This window comes from Neovison vison, chromosome 4 (genome assembly GCF_020171115.1).
Source record: "Neovison vison isolate M4711 chromosome 4, ASM_NN_V1, whole genome shotgun sequence".
In the NCBI taxonomy this organism is placed as follows: domain Eukaryota; kingdom Metazoa; phylum Chordata; class Mammalia; order Carnivora; family Mustelidae; genus Neogale; species Neogale vison.
In genome coordinates, this window is record NC_058094.1 from 39,133,281 (window position 1) to 39,148,372 (window position 15,092).

Consider the following 15,092-nt stretch of genomic DNA (forward strand, 5'->3'; position numbering starts at 1 on the left):
AGGCAAGGGAGTTAACAGCAGATGAAAAGCTTTTCATCCCATGTTGCACTGAGAGATTTGGAGCAAATCTCCTAAGGAAAATGGGGAGCTTCTGAACGAAATATTGAACCCATATTAAATCCATATGCCTCCATGATCAATTAATGTCACAAGCTTTAGGCACATACAAATGAGACAAACAAGACTGGCTCTATTATTTGTGGGCTCCAGTCCAACAGTGAGAATAGGGATGGGGTTCTCATTTAAAAGTATTAAGCATTTGGGGCACCTGGGTGGCTCCATTCGTTAAGCACCTGCCTTCAGCTCAGGTCATGATCCTGGTCCCAGGATGGAGTCCTGCAGGGGGCTCCCTGCTCAGCAGGGAGTCTGCTTCTCCTTCTGACCCTCCCCTCCCCCATGTTCTCACTCCCTCCTCCTCTCTCATTCTCCTTCTCTCAAATAAATAAAATCTTTAAAAAAAAAAAAAAAGTGTTAAGCATTCCAAAGAGGCAACATGAAACCATGTGTGGGATGTCCTAAGGAGTGGGATCCTGTGCTACTCCCGGGGTCACATGCCCATGAGGCTGGCCTTGGAGATAGGTCCCATGTCTCTCTTAGAGATTAAAAACAACCGACAACAACAAGAAAAGGGAAAGCTGTCCGATAACAAAGAACTGTTTCATGGAAGCTGTGATAAATGCCAATTTTATAGGAATGTGTGGAAGAAAATAAGTAGTATGTCAGATGATTCATCGAAGAATCTGGATCTTGTCCAAGACAGGGGGCAGGACTAAGAAGGTCAGAGCGAGGAGCTGGCTCCAGGCCTGAACTGCTGCCAAGGTGGAAGTCAAAACTCATGATTGATGTGCTCTCAGAGATGCATGTAATTAATCATGTATTTATTAAAGCACACATTTGGGGTTTGGTCAGGTTCTGGATGGGGGTTGTGAGAAGGAATGCGTAAGACACAAACCCTGCCTCTAAGAAACTCATGAAATAGTGAGAGGGTCAAAGATGGCTGGAGGGATTTGTTTGTGGGAGATAGCGTGGCTAACGATGAAGCAACAGTAGTCTGATCCCTGGTGATATTAATACGATACCTTAGTTGTTTATCGGTGCGTAATGATCTGGAATGTGATCAAATACATCTGCATCAGTCAGAGTCCAGGCAGGGAAACAGGGGCCATTCTAGAAATTCTACACAGATGGAAGATAATATAGGGAATTGGTTGTGTAATAGTTTCCAAATGCCGTTTTGTCCCAGTTTTGTAGTCCTACCTCAAAGCTCTCAACTCCCCCTTGTAGGCCTTTTGCTAAGCCCCCACCCCAATTACTTCCCTTATCAGACCCTAACACACCTAGGTTATAAGACACACTTACCCAAGGCGAGAGGCCCCAGATACTTAAGAGATAGGGTCTGCAGAATTTTTCGAAATACCCAACCCCCAGGGATCCCTCACAACCTAGCTAACTTCAGCCTGCTTGCCATACATAAGCTCTCACTTTCTCTAAGATTTTATTTGTCAGAGAGACAGAGCACAAGCAGGGGTAGGGGCAGGCAGAGGGAGAAGCAGTCTCCCCACTGAACAAAGAGCGGGATATGTGGCTGGATCCCAGGAACCTGGGATCACGACCTGAGCTGAAGGCAGCCGTTTCACTGACTGAGCCACCCAGGCATCCCCATAAGCCATCTCTTACAGTTCCAACTTGCTGTTCCCCCGTGCACGGGTGCAAACCCATCCCCCCTGCATGACATCCTGCCTGGCTGGCTTCTTTCATTTGGAGCTATGAGTAACAAAGAATTCTGCCTTTCCTCTATCCTGAAGTGTCATTGTATTGTGTCCCACCATCAAAAGAAAAATTAAATTTTACCGCAGAGTTGCACCCAGGTGAGAAGTCAGAGGAAAGACGAAGAGGCAGCCCACGTATTGGCAAAAGGAGGAAGGAAGCCACCCGGGCTCACCTGACTAGAGCTGGGACCATGGCAAGAAGGGTGACGGACCGAGATGGCACTGCCACTGTCAGACGTGTGGCCACTGTTGGGGACACCTCCCAAAGCAGAGAGAAAAGAGGAGAATGTCTTGACCTCTCCCCTGCACCACCCTCTAGTCTTTTACCAGTGCTTCCCATTGGCTGAACTCCCAGAAACCACCTGACAAGGGTCTGGGAGAGGTACTTTCCTGTCATACAAAACCAGTGGGGGTGACACCCATGGTCGTAGCAGCACCATTCCCAACAGCCGAAAGCTGGTGTCAACCCAGGGGTCCATCATGGAAGAACGGATGAACCAAGGGTGGTGTACTCCTACAATGGAATATTCTTCAGCCTTCAAAAGGAAGGAAATCATGTGGCGTGCTACAACATGGATAAACTAAGTGAAATAAGCTAGTCACAGAAAGACAAATACTGTCTGGTTCCATTTATAAAAGTTATTGAACATAGTGAAATTCACAGATAGTAGAACAGTGTTTGCCTGGGGCCAGTGGGGAGGAGGAAATGAGAAATTGTTGTTCAATGGGTATAGAGTTTCAGATTTGCAAGATGAGAAAGTTCTGGAGATCTGTTTCACAGCAACATGAGTATACTTAAAACTACGGAACAGTACACTTAAACATGGTTAAGATGGTAGATTTCATGTTACGTGGTTTTTTTCACCATAATAAAACATTTTTTAAAAAAGATTTTGTGGGGCACCTGGGTGGCTCAGTGGGTTAAAGCCTCTGCCTTTGGCTCAGGTCATGATCTCAGGGTCCTGGAATCGAGCCCCGCATCGGGCTCTCTGCTCAGCAGGGAGCCTGCTTCCCCCTCTCTCTCTGCCTACTTGTGATCTCTCTCTGTCAAATAAATAAACAAAATCTTTTCTTAAAAGAGAGAGAGAGCACAAGCAGGGGGGCGGCAGGCAGAGGGACAGGGAGAAGCAGGGCAATCCCAATATGGGACTCGATCCCAGGACCCTGGGACCATGACCTGAGTGGAAGGCAGTCACCCACCCAACTGAGCCACCCAGGTGGCCCATAATAAAAATTTTAAAAGAAATGGAATTCTTTTTTATTTCAATTCTACAAAGAAATGAAATTCTGATACATACTATCATATGAATGAACCTGGAAGACATGCTCTGTGAAATAAACCAGTCATAAAGGACAAATACTATAAGATTCCATTCATATGAGGTACCGAGAGTAGGCACATTCAGAGACAGATCACAGATCGGAGGTTATCCATGGTTGGGGGACGTGGGAATGGAGAGTTAGCGTTTCATGGGTACAGAATTTCCTTGTGGGATGATAAAAGTGTTCTGCAAATGGGTAAGGGTAATGGTCACACAACACATACATGTACATAATGCCATGAAATTGTTTAGTTCAAAAATGGTTAAAAGGCTAACTTTTGTGTTGTGCACATTTTACCACACAACCCAAAAGAGCAGGGGGAGGGAGGGAGACACATTGAGAACAAGCAGGCAAGTTATCTAGGCAATGTGACATCTAACCCCGAAATGTTATCAAGTACAATTTATTTTCGTTGATGATGTAGAAAGGCAGAGTCTTGCAATGACTTATTTTCCAAGGCAGAAAGACCAGTTAATCTCCCCTTTCTCAGTTTGCAGCATCTCATAATAAATGGGCATGAGTTCGAGTCATAATTTGCCAATGGTTGTGTCTTTGGGGGAATCACTTAATCTCTCGGACTTTTCGAAAATGGGACCTCCCAACATTTATGGTTGTTGGGAGGTTATCACAGAGCAAAGCATGTTAGATGCTTTGCACAGAGAAAGTGTAGTAAATGGTAGCCTTAGACAAATTAACATTGTGGAGCACCTGCTGGTGTTTTACATTTATTAAGTAAGGCTCACAATAAACCTGGGAGCTAGGGTTTAAGCTGCGCATTTTTCAGATGAGAAACTGAAGCTGAAGGACTTTAAGTGTCTCACTGCAAGGTGGTGTCCAGGCCAGGATTTGGATCTGGGATGGTCTCACAGAACTTGAGTGCATTATCCATTCTGCCACTTAGAGCCTCTCCCCAGGGATTTTGAATCTGAGAAAACAAAGTATATGTATAAAGCACTAAGTAGGGATGCCTGGGTGGCTCAGTGGGCTAAACCGCTGCCTTCGGCTCAGGTCATGATCCAAGGGTCCTGGGATCGAGTCCCGCATCGGGCTCCTTGCTCAGCGGGGAGCCTGCTTCTCTCTCTGCCTCTGCCTGCCTCTCTGCCTGCTTTTGTGTACTCGGTTGCTCTCTCTCTCTCTGGCAAATAAATAAAAAATCTTTAAAAAAAAAAAAAAAAGCACTAAGTAAAAAAGTCAGCCAGTATCAAGAGCTCCTATATAAGGTGTTCCTGAAAATAAGGATATGAAACAAGATGTCCCAATATGATGCAATAATTTCTGTTCCTAGAGAGTTAAAAACTCTTTTATTCTTTTCTTTTCTTTTTTTTAAAGAATTTATTTATTTATTTGACAGACAGAGATCACAAGTAGGCAGAGAGGCAGGCAAAGAGAGAGGAGGAAGCAGGCTCCCTGCTGAGCAGAGAACCCAATGTGGGGCTCCATCCCAGGACCCTGAGATCATGACCTGAGCCTAAGGCAGAGGCTTTAACCCACTGAGCCACCCAGGCACCCCTCTTTTATTCTTTATATAGATTTTATTTTTTGATTTGACACAGAAACAGACAGACAAAGAGAAAGCACAAGCAGGGGCAGCAGCGGAGGGAGAGGAAGAAACAGGCTCTCTCTGCTGAGCAGGGAACCTGATGCGGGGCTCGATCCCAGGACCCCAGGACCCCAGGATCATGACCTGAGATGAAGGCGACACTTAACTGCTGAGCCATCCAGCTGTCCCTATACCCCAACCTTTAAACACTAGCTTTGATGATATTGCTCTAGCTTTTTACAAGTTTCTTAATATATTTCCTTCTCTAAGGAGGAACCTATACTGGGTAGGAAACCTCTGGGGTATCACAGCCTAAGGCACACCCAAGGTCTCCTTGCAAGTGTTTTCAGTTTCTGAGACCTATATTTCTTATGACTCATATCAGCACTTTAATTTTCCATTTTCCATCCATGGTTATAAATTAATAAGGGCTACAATGCAATAAAATATTTAAATGCTTGTACGAATAGTTCCTTAAGAGAACGACACTGGGGCACTTGGGTGGCTCAGTGGGTTAAAGCCTCTGCCTTCGGCTCAGGTCATGATCCCAGGGTCCTGGGATCGAGCCCCGCGTCGGACTCTCTGCTCGGCGGAGAGCCTGCTTCCTCCTCACTCTCTCTCTCTGCCTGCCTCTTTGCCTACTTGTAATCTCTGTCTGTCAAATAAATAAAAAATAAAATCTTTAAAAAAAAAAAAAAAGAGTTTGACACTGGCAGCATCAGCAGGTGAGCTCACAGGATGGTTGGTCGTCAGTTCAAAGATCCAAGTCCACAATCCAGCCGAGGCAACATTTCCCAAGAGTGTGTGGAAGACTGTGTCACTATATATTCCCCAAATGATCAGATTCCTGCTCCCTGGTGCCCTTCCCACCAGGAAGATTGGATATCCCCACCCAACTGCATTATTATGTCCAATAATATGGTCTGAAAATGTGTGGGTGGAAGTTTTAGTAATCATATGTGGCTTATCGGGCTCTTTCCTCCTCTACCTGGAGATAGGCGGTGTGACAGGTCAGACTGTGCTATCCACAGACTCAGAGTGAAGACCACTGGGTGGGAGCCACAGCCAACCTATTTTGGACAGGGAGTGTGGGCAAGAAATGACCTGTGGGGTTGTTTGTTAGCGGGGATTGACCTCGCCCCTCCTGAGGGTATAGAATGTCAGTGTCCCATACAGGAAAATGTGGCTTGGTAGACAAGCCCAGAGTTCCTAACTAAGTAGGGATTAAGTGCCTCAAAGGGGTCTCTATAGCAAAAAGCACCAAAGAAGTTGACTAACAAATTTTTGCAGGAGATCAAGGTCAAAAGAAAAGCCTCACAGAGGAGCTAGAGCCTAATGGGAGCTTCAAAGAAAAAGGTCCTTGGGGTGCCTGGGTGGCTCAGTGGGTTAAAGCCTCTGCCTTAGGCTCAGGTCATGATCTCAGGGTCCTGGGATCGAGCCCCGCATTGGGCTCTCTGCTCAGCAGGGAACCTGCTTCCTCCTCTCTCTCTGCCTTCTTCTGCCTACTTGTGATCTCTGCCTGTCAAATAAATAAAGAAAATCTTAAAAAAAAAAAAAAAGTAAAACAAAAAGACCCTAGACGAGGAGGCTGCCTCTTCCCTGTCCTATTTTAATGTCTGGCTCTGTGTGTTCAAATACCAGACGATTAAATGGTCAACAAAAGGAAAAATAGGGATATGAGATGTCAAGTTTTATTCTTTTTTTTTTTTCCAAAGATTTTATTTATTTATTTGACAGACAGAGATCACAAGCAGGTAGAGAGGCAGACAGAGAGAGAGGAGGAAGCAGGCTCCCCGCTGAGCAGAGAGCCCGATGCGGGGCTCGATCCCAGGGTCCATTGGGATCATGACCTGAGCCAAAGGCAGAGGCACCCCTCAAGTTTTATTCTTAAGAAGATGATGTGAGTAAAGTCAATAATAGTCACGGTAGGGGTGCCTGGGTGGCTCAGTGGGTTAAAGCCTCTGCCTTCGGCTCAGGTCATGATCCCAGGGTCCTGAGATCAAGCCCCGCAACGGGGCTCTCTGCTCAGTGGGGAGCCTGCTTCCTCCTCTCTCTCTCTGCCTGCCTCTCTGCCTACTTGTGATCTCAGTCTGTCAAATAAATTTAAAAAAAAAAAAAACCCACAAATTTTGAAAAAAAAAAAAAAAACAACAGTCACGGTAATAGAACAAACACTTGATAGAACCGTCGCTCAGATTTCATCACGTCCTCAAATTCTGCTGGCTTTGCTCCCATTTTTTTTTTTTTAAAGAAACTAAGTATTACAGATACAATAAGTTCAAACTTTCTGCACACCCCTGCCTGATTTTATTTCCCTCCTTTAAAAAGTCCACATTTATACCTTAGTATATTAGTCATTGAAAAAGGCTAGGAACTATCAAAATAAAAATCCCACTTTGGAAAAAAATATATCATTTTGAAGGCAAAATTGAGAAGCACATTTTTTGGGGGGAAAAAAAAAGAAGAAGAACTATTATATCCAGGTACAGACGTCACGCAATCATCGCCAATCAGTCAGATGAAGGAACTGAGGGAAAGGTGAGACACTATTTATTTATTTTTTATTATTTTTTTTTTAAAGATTTTTTTGTTGTTATTTATTTGACAGAGAGAGATCACAAGTAGACAGAGAGGCAGGAAGAGAGAGGAAGGGAAGCAGGCTCCCTGCTGAGCAGAGAGCTCTATGCAGGGCTCAATCCCAGGACCCCGGGATCATGACCCGAGCAGAAGGCAGAGGCTTTAACACACTGAGCCACCCATGCACCCCGAGACACCATTTAATGACCACATTACTGTTTTGTCCAGTTACTCTCAGGAAGAATTGGGAAATAGTATTACTTCAGGTCTTAAAGATTAAACAAGATGGTAACATTTCAGAGCTGGAAAGCGTTGGAGTCAATTGAATCAGTACCTTTATTTCACACTGGAGAACCTGAGGCCCAGAGAGACAGAGCAGACAATTTGCCTCAGATTGAGCTCTGCCCTCACACGGTGGGACCTCCCAAAACTGATAAAGAAAAGACCAAGAGGGGACGGCCGGCTGTCTGTCTGTGTGAAGTACAGGGTAGCTATAGCAGATGTAAGGAGAAAATTCCTGAGGTGTCGAAGGTGATGGCATGGAAAGAAAGCAGGGCACTTCTGTGGAGAGGACCAGTCTTCCAGTAGAGCACGGACACCTTAGCAAGTCAGGAAATGTCTAGTAACTACCCCAAAACCATGGTCTGTAGTGCTTTTCTGAAGGTGAGTGCTACATGTGGGGGTCCCCCTGACAGGCAGGAGCTTCACTGGAAGCTACCTTGGGCTGGCCTTAGGACTTGGTGAGACCTGTAGTGAAACTAAGTTCTTGGGGCCACAGGATTCCGAAGGCTCCTGGCCATGAAGTCTGACCAAATCATCAACCGGCATTGCTGTTGTTGGTGTGTTTATTTTTCTCTTAGTAGTCTGAGGGAGGTTTCCTGTCTTTTTTTTTTTTTTCATTGATTGTTTATATTTTGCTGTGGTTTAAGTAATACTCAGAAATAAAGAGTGCATTTAAATTTCCTTTCCTTCCTGAAATGGCGGATTTAGATTAAGCAAATACCAGGGAAGTTTTCGCAAGGGTATTTTAATTTAGTGAGTCAACCATTTTTGATGACAGGGAGCAATCCCTCTTTACCTGTGCCAAGTCCCTTGCTGCAGAGAGGATTTAACGCATTCCGGGGATGTGCTGGAGAAAAGGCTGAGGGCATTTTGTTTATGCAAATGTTTGGCAGCCTCTGCTGTTGTCCCCCGTGGGGAGAAATTTGCATCTTGAAAAATGAACTGTGCTCCTACTCCTGAGTCCATACTGAAATAAATAAATGATTGAATAAATAAATAAGTAGGGAAGGAGAGATACATCCCTTGGTGCAGGAAAATCCCAGATAATTTTTGTAGATACTTTGTCTGTGAGGAGGTAGAGCACAACTTCCCACTCCGTGAATGTGGGCACAGTGGCTTTCTTCTGAAGAGCACAGTATGGAAAGTGGGGCAAAGAGTAACATGGAGAAACCCAACAAACCTTGGCCAGGTAGTCAAGGTCAACAGCAACAGTGATTGAATCCTGGGGATGGCATGTACCCTTGATATGGTGTGAGGAAAATGACATTTTGTCTCTATGATCTTCTTCTTCTTTTTTTTTTTTTTTTAAAGATTTCATTTGACAGACAGAGATCACAAGTAGGCAGAGAGAGGAGGAAGCAGGCGCTCCCTGCTGAGCAGAGAGCCTGATGCGGGGCTCGATCCCAGGACCCTGAGTCATGACCTGAGCCAAAGGCAGAGGCTTTAACCCACTGAGCCACCCAGGCGCCCCTGTCTCTATGATCTTTTAACCCCGGTCTCATGATGAGAAAAATATTAACAAATCCCACTTGAGGAACATTCTCCATAACATCTGACAAGTACTCCAAGCTGTCAAGGTCATCAAACATGAGCAAAATGGGAAACTGTCACAGTCAAGAGGAGCCTAAGGAGATGTAATGAGTTAACATAATGTGGTATCCTGGATGGGATCTTGGAACAGAAAAAGGTTGTCAGAGGAAAGCTAAGGACTTCTGAATAAAGTCTGTATCTTACTTAATAAGAATGAATCAGTACTGGTTCATTAATTAAGACAAATGTACTATGCTAACAGAAGGTGCTAATGGGGGAAAGTGAGGATGGGTATATGGGGACTTTTGTATTATAGTCACCATTGTTCTGCAGATTTAAACTATCCTTAAAAAAAAGTACATTGCAATGTCCACAACAGCCAAACTATGGAAAGAACCTAGATGTCCATCAACAGATGAATGGATAAAGAAAATGTGGTATTATCTGCAGTGGAATACTATGCAGCCTTCAAAAGAAATGAAATCTTGGACGCCTGGGTGGCGCAGTTGGTTAAACGACTGCCTCCGGCTCAGGGCGTGATCCTGGAGTCCCGGGATCGAGTCCCCCATCAGGCTCCCAGCTCCATGGGGAGTCTGCTTCGCTCTCTGACCTTCTCCTCGCTCATTCTCTCTCTCACTGTCTCTCTCTCTCAAATAAATAAAATAAAATCTTAAAAAAAAAAAAAAAAAAAAGAAATGAAATCTTGCCATTTGCAACAACGTTGATGGAACTAGAGGGTATTATGCTGAATGAAATAAGTCAATCAGAGAAAGACAATTATTATATGATCTCTCAGATATGAGGAATTTGAGAGACAGGGCAGGGAGCGGGTTGTAGGGCATAGAGAAAGAAAAAAATGAAACAAGATGGGATCTGGGAGGGAGGCAAACCATAAGAGACTCTTAATCTCAGGAAAAAAACTGAGGGTTGCTGGGGGGTTGTGGGTGGGAAGGGATAGGGTGGCTGGGTTATGGACATTGAGGAGGGTAAAGTGCATTTTAAAAAAAGAGAAAAAAGTGTGGGGCACCTATTTTACAAAAATAGGTACCTGGCTGGATTTCGGGGGCCAGAGTTTGCCAACCCCTGGTCTACAGCAGCACTGTCCAATAGAAATATACTGTGAGGGGCGCCTGGGTGGCTCAGTGGGTTAAAGCCTCTGCCTTCGGCTCAGGTCATGATCCCAGGGTCCTGGAATAGAGCCCCGCATCGGGCTCTCTGCTCAGCGGGGAGCCTGCTTCCTCCTCTCTCTCTGCCTGCCTCTCTGCCTGCTTGTGATCTCTGTCTGTCAAATAAATAAATAAAATCTTTAAAAAAAAATAAAATAAAAAAAGAGAAAAAAGTGAATTGGGCAGTAATGAGGAAAGGAGGAAACGATGGTAAAACAGTATTCTTCGAGAAGGGGCCTGGCTGTCTTGGTCAGTAGAGCTTGTGACTTCTGATCTTGGGGTCCTAAGTGCAAGCCCCACTTTGGGTATAGAGATTACTTAAAAAAAATAGAGAGTAAAAAAAAAAAAACTGGTATTAGATAAAATTCTTAAATGCTTAGTTTTTTTGAAAACAGAAGTTTTTGAAGAACTCTAAATTTGCTTTGACACCACTTATAGTCTTAACATGCTCCTTACAGTGGGAGAAAAGGATGTTTTGTGATTTAATGAAAATATGAGGGGCGCCTGGGTGGCTCAGTGGGTTAAACCGCTGCCTTCGGCTCAGGTCATGATCTCAGGGTCCTGGGATCGAGTCCTGCATCGGGCCCTCTGCTCAGCAGGGAGCCTGCTTCCTCCTCTCTCTCTCTCTGCCTCTCTGCCTGCTTGTGATTTCTCTCTGTCAAATAAATAAATAAAATCTTTAAAAAAAAAAAAAGAAAATATGACAAACATTTAAATGAACTAAATGAATCTAGAATAGTCCTCAAAGTGCATTTTGCTTATCACTGTGTAAATGCCCCCTTTGAAAGCCTGGTAACTTTTTTTTTTATTGGCTAAAGGATTTAAAGCAAAAAAACATGCCATTTTTTATTTAAATGTTCATTGAGTTAGCCCATTTAACTTTTCACCAAGCCTCTATTATTCTGATAAATTGCCCATTGTGTGACAGTTTTTATTTTGCAGTCCATTTTATTTTATGGTTTTCTTGGGATTGTTTTTGGGCAACAATTTGCCTGCCACTCCCCACTTAAAAGATTATTTACCATCAATACATTCTTCATTGTGCTCTTTCAAGACCCAACACAATGTGCAAGGTTGGAGGATATCACAAGATGTTTCAGAAACTCAGAATCGAGGGTCACCTGGGTGGCTCAGTGGGTTAAGCCTCTGCCTTCGGCTCAGGTCATGATCTTGGGGTCCTGGGATTGAGCCCCACATCGGGCTCTCTGCTCAGTGGGGAGCCTGCTTCCCCCTCTCTCTCTGCCAGCTGCTCTGCCTACTTGTGATCTCTCTCCCTCTGTCAAATAAATAAATAAAATCTTAAAAAGAAAGAAACTGAGAACTGAGTAAATATTTCTTTTCTACATTCCGATAAGAAACGCACACCCAGCTTGAAGCAGCTAGTAGCCGTCTCCATTATTGTTCTGAAGATGAGTAGTGGAGAACACCTCATGTTCCTTTTAGGTCCAGGGACCGTGGTAAGAGTCCCTGGGGGCAAAGGGACGATTTCTCCCCAGTATACAGAGATTAAGAGATAACCTCACTGGATAAATGAGGAAAACCCTTCACGCTGACGTTATCCATGCCAATATGGCCCTTTGGTTGCACAGCATGGCCCAGCAGAAGGAAACTGGAATTCTAACAGTAGCATCATCTCTGGGACCTTCAACAGTTACTGGGTCTTCAGCTCCTGCCGGGCATTCTACTTCATGTAGATTGAACAGGAAGCCCCCAAATCCACTTCTCTTCTCTCTGCACACATGGGTAGATCATATTCCTCAGGTTTCCTTCAGCTATGTGAGGCTCTATGTCTGAGTTTAAAGCATGGAATATGGTTGAAAGTGGCATCCTTCTTCTAGGACCTGCCCATAAACATGCCCTTCGCAAGCCTCCACTTCCTTTCTTCTCTAACCAAAAATAAATAAATAAATAAAATGAAAAATTTCAGTTTAAAAATACCTGCTCATGGAGCACTGTAGTAGCTTTTATTTTTTTTTTTTTTTTTTTTTTTTTTTTGTGTTTTTTTTTTTTTTTTTTTTTTGTAGTAGCTTTTAGACAAATAATTGGTGGGTGATCTGTGTGTGTAGAATTCTGTGATTTCAAGAGGCTAACACTTGGAAGAGATCTCTTGGGTAGCTGTTGGTGAGATTATTAAAAGTCATACTAAATTCCCTCCAAAATACATTTTGAGAGTTTGTTTGTCCAACTGAGTGATGATTGAAATAAAATTCCTAAGTATCATTTATCTCCTATTAAGTCAACTATCCCTTCCATTATCTGTTCTGTTTCTAACAACACAATTCCAACACAGTTTATCTTGAAGTCTTAGTCCAATCTTGTTTCAAATATTTCTTCTGCACTATGACTAATATGCTTAGTGACTTGACAGGGGACCATTGTTATCTCTGTAAAACATTTTGTTGCACAGCAGAAACTTCTAGATTTGGGGAACTTCTACCATTTTTTTTTTCTCCTATGCTGTGATTCTCTGATCAATTACTGCAGTTACTGTTCTTATAGATTCCAGGGAATGTGTACAACTTGCAATAAAAATAATAATTAAAAACTGTTAAAAAACAAACAAACAAAAAAAACCTGTTCATCTTAATACAGTTTTCCTCAAGAAGTCCAGACAACTCCAGAGAAGGATTGTTTAGATAAGAGAGAAGAGAGAGACAAACAGCAGCAGAAGCCAGACAGAATTCCTAAGTGTTCGGAAGCAAATGTACCCACATTTGTCTTATTTATTTATTTATTTTTAAAAGATTTTATTTATTTATTAGACAGAGATCACAAGTAGGCAGAGAGGCAGGCAGAGAGGTGGGGAAGCAGTCTCCCCGCTGAGCAGAGAGCCTAATGTAGGGCTCGATCCCAGGACCCTGGAATCATGACCTGAGCCGAAGGCAGAGGCTTTAACCCACTGAGCCACCCAGGTACCCCCACATTTGTCTTATTTAAAAGATGGCCCATCCTTGTGGTACTCTATAGAACAAGAGGTCAGAATTCTCCTGTGCTGCTTTTGGGGCTCAGTGTCCCATCCATGAGTAGGTCAAATGATGTCCATCATCAAACGAGGATAATGGTAGCAAGAAGAATCATGGAGATGGACACTGGGATTGTTTCCATCCAAGCAAAATGTTGTTGTTGTTATTATTATTATAATAATAATATTATTATTATTTTGAGAAAAGACGTTTCTTAGACATTGACTATCATGATTTATTCCTCTCCTGGAGCTCAGTGGCTCTGAAGTTCTGGCCTACCCCTAAAAGTTTTCCTGGTGTCATTTTTGCCTGAGGGAGTTCTGTCCACCCTAGGAGACAGTTGGTGTTTGTCTCACCATGAAATACCCTGGAGCCTTCCCTGCGCCCTTCATCTGCCGCCATCCCTCTCACCTGGAGTGCTACAGCGGCCTTAGGGTGACCCGCTGTTCCTGTTTGCTTGCGACTCAGGGTTGGGGGATAAGGGGGAGGTCCCAGCATGCAGAACTTCCAATGCGAAGTCTAGGAAAGTCTTGGGCAACCTGGAGGAGTTGGTCACCCCAAGCAGTCTCTTACCTGTGTCCTTGCCGTTCCTCTGGTTCCTTTCTCTGATCCATTGAATGGCCGTAATTCAAACAAGTCTGGTCGTGTCGCTCCCCTGCTGGAAACCCTTAGAGGGCCCCGTAGCGTCTTTAAAGCTAAGTCACTCCACAGGGCATACAAGGTTCCTATGATTCAGTCCCTGCTGTCCCCTGGCTCCATCACTCATGGACACTCTTTGTCTTCCCACCTGGCGGAACCCCCTACCCCCCCAGCAAGCTGCACTGTGGGCTTCCTCCATACGAGCTTTCTTTGGCCCAAGCTTGAGGCTCCCTTCTCGTCCCCAGGCCTTCTTCATTCACGCGGGTCCCTCTAACCAAATGCTCTTCTTCACTTCAGTGATCCGTCTCCCCTGGTCTCGCCCTGCCGTCGCCTCCCAAGGCCAGTCTTCTCTGACTTACCCTAATTTCGTTAGGTGCCTCTATCCATTGGCACGCTGTGGGCTCCCCATGACAGAACCGCGGTCACCGTGGCTTTACAGGGTGGAAATCCAATTTCTCTCTCATGTGGAATGGACGCGGAGCTGGACGGCCCAGGGCCGTTTGGAAGCGTGCGGTCCCTGGGGACCCAGGCTCCTTCCTCTCCACACCTTTGTCCTAGCCTGGAGCATTCGTGGGCCAGGCTGAGATTCTGTTTGAGATTCTGTATTTGCCTGATTGGCAGCTATTCATCCTAAGACCAAACTAACAGTCAAGGTCATTGGCATCTCCCAGTGATCCAGGGCCCATTTCCTGAACTGTCTCCTTTACCTGACGGTCGCTCACCAGGCTGGTGGTGCCCCTGACCTAGATCACCCCAGGGCCAGGGACCATACAACCAGGGACAGCCCCTGCCCCAGAGGCAGCTGGAATTATTCCAACCCTCCAACCCCAAGCTTGCCTGGCCCTCAGAGGACACGATCAAGGCTGTGGCCGGTGCTTCCCCCGACACCTGCTTCAGCTGGCCGACTGAAGATGGTGGCTCCCCATGTGGCCCCGTGCGGCGTGGGTGCCCCTTCTTCCTATCACTGCAAGTCATAGATTCTTCTGCCCGCGGCATTAGCCTCTCCATGCCACTACTCATCCCCTTTATAAATGAAGCCCCAGGCACAGATCAGAAAGTGACCCCCGTCCTTTCAAGCAGCCTTCCTGGACCCACGGCACACACAGCGTCCGGCCTCAACCTGTCTCCTCCCGCAACTAGCCCCAGAGGAGGCTGGAGGGCCCAGCATCCTTCCCAGAGCATCAGGGTTCTGCCACGGCGACCTTACGGTTGGCTCCCCTGGTGCTCTGCGCTTCTCCGGCGGGGGCTGTTATTCCCTTGCCCACCGCCACCTGCCTGTTGTTTGTCATCTAGGTTGGTGGGA